The 9,474-nt window shown below is 39.3% G+C and overlaps 1 pseudogene; it reads right to left on the bottom strand.

Annotated features, from left to right (window-relative positions):
• Positions 1 to 8,586: 8,586 nt before the first annotated feature.
• LOC102875491 lies at positions 8,587 to 9,013 on the bottom strand (annotated as a pseudogene).
• Positions 9,014 to 9,474: the final 461 nt, after the last annotated feature.

Genomic DNA, 9,474 nt, shown 5'->3' with positions numbered 1-9,474 from the left:
CTCTAAATTACACAGGAGGAAACTATCCATCTTCCTCCTGTGGAGCAGTTAGTGAATTCGTACTCCCTGCTTTTGGATTTGAAGTGTAGCTGCTTACCCTTAGTTATTGTTAAGTACCATCCAACCAGAACTGACTCATAGCTGAGCCTCCATTGAGTTTTCAAAGGCAGGAAATGACATGAAATAATTTTGTGCATCGATCTCCTACACAGTAGCTGCCCCTTGGAGCAGCTGTAATCTAATCACGCCTTCAGGTTGACAGTGCAGCTACTTATTACCATTAGTCTATCAGAGCTTCCTAGTTTTCACTGAATAGTGTTATTTGCTCACTGTGAAATTTTCAGTCCTCTTTTTTTGTGTTTCCAATTCTTCTGTAGAGTGGGCATAAAAATAGCAGCCTGCTCAGTTCATAAAGTGAAAAGCAAATGGTAGTATACGAATAGATGTGCTGTCTATTCTACAGCTAAAAAGAGTATTGACACTACTGTGGTTATCATTAATTCACTAATGTAAAACACAGGAGAGCCACAAGCCCTGAGTCAGGTCTCCTCTGATCAATTCTAAACATGAACACTCTTCTGAGATTTCTCACAAAGTTCGTAGCATGTGTACTCCTCATAAAGCAAGAGGCTGTGTGCATGGGGCGATTACCACAGCATCGCCTTCTGTGGCCTGCAGATGTTGAAATATCACAGGGGAGCTTAACGCAAATCTCAGGAAGGCTTAGGCAAATAGAGGAGTGTCCTCTCAAAGCAAATAACAGCGCTGACATTCAACTGGCACTAGGCTCAAGTATTGTGAAAATACTAACATCGTTCTGCACCAATTGATGAAAAAATAGCTACTGCCTTGAAGTTTTAATGTCTGTGCCGCATCACTGCCTTGAACTCTGGTCTCCACAGCTACTCCTCTGAACTCCCTGGACCTCCTCACGCCCCAGTGACAAAACTACTCAGAGCCAAAGTGAGCAAAGGGCCATGTCTTGGGGCTATAATAATCTTTAACCAGATTGGTTGCTCCTTAAACCCTTCTTTTAAATATGTTTCAATAAAACTCTTTAAGTATTCCCCATGAAAGACAGTATTTCAAATCTAGCATTCATATATTTGCATCTTACTGTAACTGAGGGCTAACTGGTTCTTTGCTGTGGTGGACAGATGGTTGCTTTTACTTTCTAAGCCCAAAAGTGTTTCACCTAATACTTTTCCTACATTGTCCTCTCTTAAATACCAAGTGCAGTGAGCAGGCCCTTCTGAATAGGCATTTCTGAGCCAAGTACTTCCCATATAAAAACAACTCCTACTTGTTCTTAATGGTGGGTAAATTTACCCGGACTTTGAAGCAGTCATTATCAACTATTTGCAACATATTCTTCATGAAAATCACTTTTACTTGTTCCAAGAAGTCTTTAAATCACTAAAAATGTCTTTGAGCCTCTTCTTGTTCAAACAAAAAAGCCCACTGTCACCAAGTTTATTCTGTCTCACCACAATTATGTAGGAAAAAGTAGAAATGGACCTTAGGGTTTCCAATTCTGTAGATCTTTATGGAAGAAATTTGCTTAACCTTTTTCCGCTCAGAGTTACTGGTGGCTTCATACTCATGACCTTTGGTTAGCTACCAAGTATCTTAACCATAGCTTTATTTAATATTCAAGTTCATTAATAGCTTACATGAACTTGCTTTGGCTTACCTATAAATTTTTAATGACACAGATAAGTGGAGATCTTGTTCTTAACCTGGGATCTACCTGTACTTTTGTTGTGTTTTTGCCTCTCCTTAAAAGCAGGTACAACTCCTTTATCCAACACAATGTATGGGATTCAATCAATAGTGAGATGAAGAATTAATATTAAAACAGGTAATGGAAAATATGAAGGGGGGGAACTTATGTGTTAATACAGATTTAGTTAAAAATACCTTTCCTTTTCTGTGACTGGAAAAACCCCAGGGCTTGTTTTATGAACAGTATAGAGAAGATAGTTCTCAAAGTCAGGCAGAATTGAATCTGAATTATTGTACCATTTAGTTGTGTAATCTCTGATAAGAAATTAACTTCATTCAGCATCAGTTTCCCCTTTTTATACGGGATCAATCATATACAACTAAATGCTCAAGAAGTAACTGGGGGGAAAAAACCAACAACAAAAAAATCCAACCACTTTTTTTATGCAAGGAACCCTTCAATATTTCCTGATCCTGAATAAATGGTGATTCCTTTCAGATAATACTTTGGTGTCCATAAACCATGAACTAATATGGTATTCTTATAAGTTGTGGTACAAGTAAAGTACCATAGAGTTGGAACCGACCCTCCAGTGGGTTTACAGAGGCCGTGTAGTGTACAGGCAGTGACTCTCCATCTTTCTTCTCTAAAGTAGATAGTAAGCTCAAACTGTGTACCATTGGGCTGGCAGTGCCACCCATTACCACTATAAGTAGCATGGTGAATTGTTAAAGAGTTAATTAACGTCCACAATTTTAGAGCAAAGAATCTGAGGAATATAAAATCTCAGATAAATAAAATCAAGGTCATACAAAAGCAAGCAGGCAGAAGGACCAGAACAACGATCTAGTGGTTTTGGTTTTGTTTGGGTTTTTGTTGTTGTTGTTGTTTCAACTCAGGAGACTCATCAATTTACAGTGTAGAGCAATGTTTTAAGGAAAGTGGCAGTTGCTATAGCAAACACATGTTCCACAATTCAGGATCTCGTGATACACACAGGTGTAATGTGGTGAGAAAGAAGCTGAATCCAAAATCAACAAGAATTCCAACGGTAATGAAAGAATTCCAAAATAATCAAAGCATTTCCCATGCTACTACTGAGTTTATGGGTTAAGTGCATCTCTTCTTTAGACTTTATTTCTTTGTCAAATGGGTGGAGGGAACTCTGGTGGCCTAGTGGTCAGAACGGAGCTGCAATCACAAAAACACTTAGTTGAATCCATCAGATTCTCCTGCTGTATAGGAAAAAGATGGGCAATGTCCTCCCATGAGATTTACTGCCTCCAAAAACCTGCTGTAGGGTCAGCTATGAATCAGTTCTGATGCAATGGCACACAGCAAAAGTTAGAACTCTTTACTATGAGGATTAATTTATATAGGCTATGTCCGAGAGTTGTGCAAACAAGTAATCACTTATGGGTTCGTCACCATCATCTCCCCTAAAAAGCATAGAACACATTCCTCCAAAGACATATTTACTGTAATAAGCATTTAGCATCATAAAAAGGACATGGACTTGATGGCCTGAGTTTCCTACTTCCAGTTCTACTATTTATTTTTTTTAAAAGAACACTATGGAGTGTTTTCACTTTTCTACAAGTGACTAAAGACATTGTTATGCATTTCCAATAATAAAAGTTCAAATGTAGACAAGATTTCAGAGATTGCACATATTCAACCTGCTGTACGGGGGGGCATATGTCAGGTGGATTATTCATCATGAAGTCTTATGGTGTGTTACTGGAGCTGCTCAACAGCTGTTGTGATCTATATGGGAGACTAGTGGTGGCCGACGAAGCTCCTATATTTGCTCAATATGCTGTGCAGAAATTGATAATTTGATGCTTTTAGCCCCCTAGGATTTTAAGCATTAGCAAAATACACAGAGAAAAGCAAGTTATCACTAGTAAATGCTCTTATTTTTTTGCAGAAATAAGGGACATTATGGTACTGTCCCTCCCTAATTTTACTAGAATTGAATTCATTTACTTTCACCAAAGAACTGTACTGAGTAAAGAAGGTGCAAATAAAACAAATCCTAGTTTCTGTTTATTTTAGTAGGTAAGACAGGAAATGCCTGAACCTAGTTTTTTTCATATAACCTTGGGTCTGTGCGACCAAAGTGTGTGAAAAATATATTTCGATGTAAGTGACTTCTCCTTTTATTCATAAAGAAATGTACTTTTCCTTTTTAATAAACACTGTCTTCCTCCTACACACAATTCCCTCAGTTCACTAGGATGTCACTGTTGTTGTTATGTGCCATCGAGTCAAGTATGACTCATAGCAACCCTGTGAAGAGATGATCTGAACCCTGTGCCATCCTCACACTTCCTGATACATTAAAGCCCACTGCGGCAGTCACCATGTCAATCCACCTAGTGGTGGGTCTTTCTTTTCTTGCCAGCCCTCCACCCTTCAGAGTATTACATGCCCAAAGGACGTGAGGCAAAGCCTCATCATTATTGCTTCCTAAGAGCACTCTGGCTACACCCTCTCCAAGATATATCTGTTTGTTCTCTTGGCTGTCCATGGGATGTTTAGTGCTCTTCTCCAACACCACAGCTCAAAAGTACCAAATCTTCTGTCGTCCTTATTCATTGTCCAGCTCTCAGATACATAACAAGTGTTTGGAAAGACTATGGCCTGAATCAGACATACCTTAGTACTCAAACTGAAATCATTACTTCTCAATAATTTGGAGAGGTCTTTAACTGAAGATTTTTCCAGAGCAAAATATCTCCTTATTTCCAGACTGCTGGTACCAAAAGTGTTAATTGTGGGTTCAAACACAACAGCTTTAGCTGTTTTTTGACAGTTTCAATCTCCTCTCCATCCATCATGGTGCTGCCTATCGGTCCAGTGGTAAGAATTTTTGTTTACTTGACATTAAGATGCAATCCTAAGTGAAGACTGCATCCCTTGATCTTCTGCAACAAGTACTTCAAATCCTCTTCACATTCAGCAAGCAAGGTTGTGTCAACTGCATTGATTATTGATTATTGAGGAGTCTCCCTCCAATCTTGATGATACACTCCTCTTTATAGATTCCAAATTCTTGAATAATTTCATCAGTATGCAGATTGAATCAGTATGGAGAAAGAATACAACCCTGACACACTACCTTCTTAGTTTTAAACCATGCAGTGTTCTCCTGCTTTGTTCACACAACAGCCCCCTTGTCCAGGTACAGGTCCACAAAAGTAAAATTAAGTGCCCTGGCACTCCCATTCTACTCAATGTCAGCTATAATTTGTTATGATCCATACAGTCAAATATCTTTGCATAGTCAGTAAAGCACAAATAGATATTCTTCTGGTATATTTTACTCAGAGAGTTGGACAATGACCAAGGAGGATAGAAGGAGAATTGATGCCTTTGAGCTGTGGTGCTGGAGAAGAGTATTGAGAATACCATGGACTGCTAGGAAAACAAACAGATTTGTCCTGGAGAGGGTTAAACCGGGTGGCTCCTTGGAGGCAAGGATTCTGAGGCTCCGTCTAACTTACTTTGGACATGTTGTGAGGAGAGACCGGTCCTTAGAGAGGGACATCATGCTTGGGAGGGTGGAGGGACAGCGCAGGAGAGGAAGGCCCTCTATGAGGTGGATTAATTCAGTGACTGGGATAATTGGGATGGGAGTGTCAGAGACAGTGCGATTGGCACAGGACAGAGCGGAGTTTAGGGCTGTTGTACATAGGGTCGCTATGAGTCGCAGGCGACTCGACGGCACATAACAACAACAACAACATATTTTACTTTCAGCCAGGATCCATCTAACATCAGCAATGCTATTTCTGGTGCCACGGCCTCTTCTAAATCCTGCTTGAATTTCTGGAAGTTCCCTATCAATGTACTGTTCTAGCCATTTTTCAATGATCTTCAGCAGTATTTTGCTTTCATGTGATATTAATGATATTGTTCAATAGTTTCCACATTCTACTACTATTCCTCCTTTATTGTTTCCCACTTCTGCATTCCAGTCACCAATAATCATTAACACATCTTGATAGTAGGTTTGGTCAGTTTTGGATTGCAAGATTTGGTAAAAATTGTCAATTTCTTCCTCTTTGGGTCCATATTTGAATAATGGTCATGAAAATTAGTCTTCCTTGTATATGTATGGATATTATTCCATCACTTATGACACTGTATTTCAGGCTAGAACTTGAAACTGGCTTTCTGGCTATGAATATAATTCCATTTATCTGCTTTTCATTCCCATTATTGGTCCTGGACAGCAGATTCTCCAAATGCAAATGTATCTTTTGATGTCTTAACTACTGCTACTATGAATATGGACAAGATCCAAGTAAAAGAAAATTATTGACAATCTCAATCTTTTCTCTATCACATTGTTGCTATTCATAATGCAGCTAAGATATTTGTTTTCTTGATTTTGAGTTGTTGTTGTTCTGTGTTTCAAGTCTGAAATGACTTATACCTGACTCTCTAGTAGGTTTCCACAGACAGTAATTCTCACAGGAAGTGAATGGCCATTTTTTTCCTGTGCAGCAACTGATGGCTTTGAATTATATGACTCTGAGGTAGAAAAATAGCTTCTTACCATTAGAGACATGCAATCCATATTGAAGACTATAGTTTTTGTTGGTTATTTTAAAAATATTCTTTAATAAGTGCTTTAAGTATTCATTTTCTGCAAGCAAATTCATGTCATCTGTATAACAAAGGTTGTTGATGAATCTTCCTCCAATCCTGATGTCACATTCTTAATATAATCTAGCTCCTAAAGTTATTTGTTCAGCATACAGATTGAATACAAATGGAGAAAAAGGATACAATCCTAATACATATCTTTCCTGATTTTAAACCATGCAGTGTTCTCTTATTCTAACAATTGCTTCTTGGTCTGTGACCAAGTGTCAGATGAGCACAATGAAGTGTTCTGGGATTCTCACTTTTCTCAATGTTTGCCATAATATGGAATATTGTGGACTAGAGAATTGTAATTATAAAGATTACTCTTACTCCTGGCACAGGAGTGCACAGGTCACAGGCCTCCTACAGGAAACCATAGGTTACTGCTTCCAGTGATGGTGAGCCTGTCCCCCACCCCCCACTCAAAAGAGTACAGATCACAGGGCTCCTACACTGAAATGAGCCTGTTCTTATGCCACTGAGTCTGCATTTCCTCCTCCAGCTTGAAAGTGTGCCAGTGCCAAAGCAATCTTGCACTGAAGTCTATAGACCACTGCAACTATAGGAAGACATGCTGAGAAAATTTCATGCAGAAAACTAATATCATAAAAATAAGGAGCTGGCAGGAATTCCAAGATGACAGTGGTGGCGGAAACAACATGGTGAGCTGTAGGAGCAGTGGACCATGTGGAAAAAAAGAAAAGAAGAAAGGAGCAAAATAAACTCCTTCACTCAACACCTCCAGCAAACAGCAAAAGAATAGCTAATCCCACAGCCACTAGAAGAAATAAAATTATAAAAATAAGGGCTGAAATCAATGGGACAGAAAACAGAAAAACAATTGAAACCATCAACAAAACCAGGATTTGATTCTTTGAAAGGGTTAAAAAACTAATCATTGGCAAACTTAACAAAAGTAAAGAAAGGATACAAGTAATTCAATAAGAAATGAAATAAGTGGCATCAAAACTAGATGAAATTAAAGTGATAATATTAGAATATTAAGAAAAGCTGTATTTCAATAAACTTGAAAACCTAGAAGAAGTGAACAAATTTCTAGAAACCCACACTCTGAACAAATTGACAGAGAAGTAGAAAACTTGAAAAGACTGATCACAAAAGAAGAAATTGAGCAGACCATAAAAAAGACTTGTTGCTGTTCTTGTTAGATCCCCTTAAGTCAAATATGACTCATAGGGAACTTATGAACAATCAATATGAACCCCATCCTATCTAATAACATCTTGACAATCTCTAATACACTTAAGCCTATTGCCAAAGTCACTGTGTCACCTCACCTGGTCTAGGGTCTTCCTCTCTTTTGCCACCCCTCAACCTTCCCAAGCATGATAACCCTCTCCAAGAAATACCACCAACTAGACATATGCCCAAAGTATGTGAGACAAAGCTTCATTTCCTTTAAGGAGCAATGTGGCTGTGCATTCTCATACTTATTTTATTTATATGTTATTATTGTTGTTATGTGCCATCAAGTCATCTGCAACTCATAGATACCTTACATACAATTGCTCTGAATTCTGTTCTTTCTATTCTGAGCCAGTCTCACTGTCTGCAACAGCCCCATTACTCCAGTCAGTATATCAATACATCTCATCTGGGGTCTCCCTCTTCTTCCCATTATCAAGCTCTGTGAGACAGAGCTTCAAAATCCTTGCCTCCAAGGAGAAGCCTGGCTTCATACTCTCTTGGATAAACCTGTCTTTTCTCTTGGAAGTGCACTGTATGTTCAATACTCTTCTCAAGTACCACAATACAAAGGCATCAATTCTTCTTGTCATGTTTAGTCATTCTCCAGTTCTCTGATGCATAGTAAGTAATTGTAAAGACCATGGCCTAAATCAGGTGCGCTTTAGTCCCAAGACTGATAATGTTGCTCTTTAGCACTTTAGAGGTCTCTGACAGCACATTTCCCCAGTGCAATTAGTCTTTCGGTTTTTTGACTGTTTGTGCCAAGATTATTGATTGTGAATCTGTGCAAGTCGAAATTGTTAACAATCTCAATCTTTTTTTTTTGGGGTGGGGAACCATTTCCATTTTTATTCTTAAAAATAGGAATTGAAATTGCAAAGGCAGATTTATCGTTACTTCTGAATGAGAGGGTCATTTTGGAACGTCACAAGAACTCATATTCAAATGGAAATCTAGTTAAACTGTGATTGCTCTTCAGGATGCATTCATTCCTACATTTTCTCAATCAGTTCTTCCTTGTAGTTACCTTTCTCTTTTCCAACTTGCCAAGATTTGGCTTCATGTTCAAGAATTTTTTTCCTATCTTAATCCAATTTCAGCCTGGTAACAGCTGCTTGGGTGAATGCCCACATGCACAGTTATACCGTTAGCCTTCTCACACTGCACTCTTTTGATGTAGATGACATACTTCTTTCTGTACACCTGGACTACCTTGCCAATTTGCTGACCTTTGTAATGTTCTCGCACCTCCTGGACCTCATCATCCTTGCGGATGGGCATGGAGCACACATTGTACTTCTGCCGCGGCTCCTTGGACAGAGGGGAGGACATGATCTTCCTGCGCACATGCGAGGGGGCATTGAAGTGGCATTTGCAGTTCTTGCTGCAGTCTGAGGTAACAAAAGGGTTGAACTTCATGGTGACAGCTGTCCAGCAGCGTCAGGCTCTCCACGCGTGAGCCAATCTCAATCTTTTCTCCACTCATGTTGTTGCTCCATATTGCTGCCGATTGGCCAGGTTGTGGGAACCTTTGTCTTCTTTATGTTAGGCTTCAATCCACATTCAAGACTACAGTCCTTGATCTTCTACAGCAAACACTTCAGGCCCTCCTCAGTTTCAGCAAGCAGGGTTGTGTCATCTGTGTAATGTAGGTTTTCAATCAGTCTTCCTCAATCCTGATGCCACATTCCTCTTCATAAAGTCCAGCCTCCTGAATGAGAACCCCAAAAATCAATCCATCTACCTACAGTCAGTTGATATTTGACAATGAAACAAAACTTCCAGGACTTGAAGTTAAAGGAAGTTGATGAGTATGTTCCACTCATGATGATTCCCTGCATCCATTGGAGTGGAGGCAGGAGGCATGCAACAGTGAAGAG

The sequence above is a fragment of the Elephantulus edwardii genome, unplaced genomic scaffold, assembly GCF_000299155.1.
Source record: "Elephantulus edwardii isolate Elephantulus edwardi_28Jun2011 unplaced genomic scaffold, EleEdw1.0 scaffold00032, whole genome shotgun sequence".
NCBI classification, from domain to species: Eukaryota; Metazoa; Chordata; class Mammalia; order Macroscelidea; family Macroscelididae; genus Elephantulus; species Elephantulus edwardii.
The sequence above is the reverse complement of the archived record's forward strand: the minus strand, read 5'-3'. Positions and strand labels throughout refer to the sequence as shown.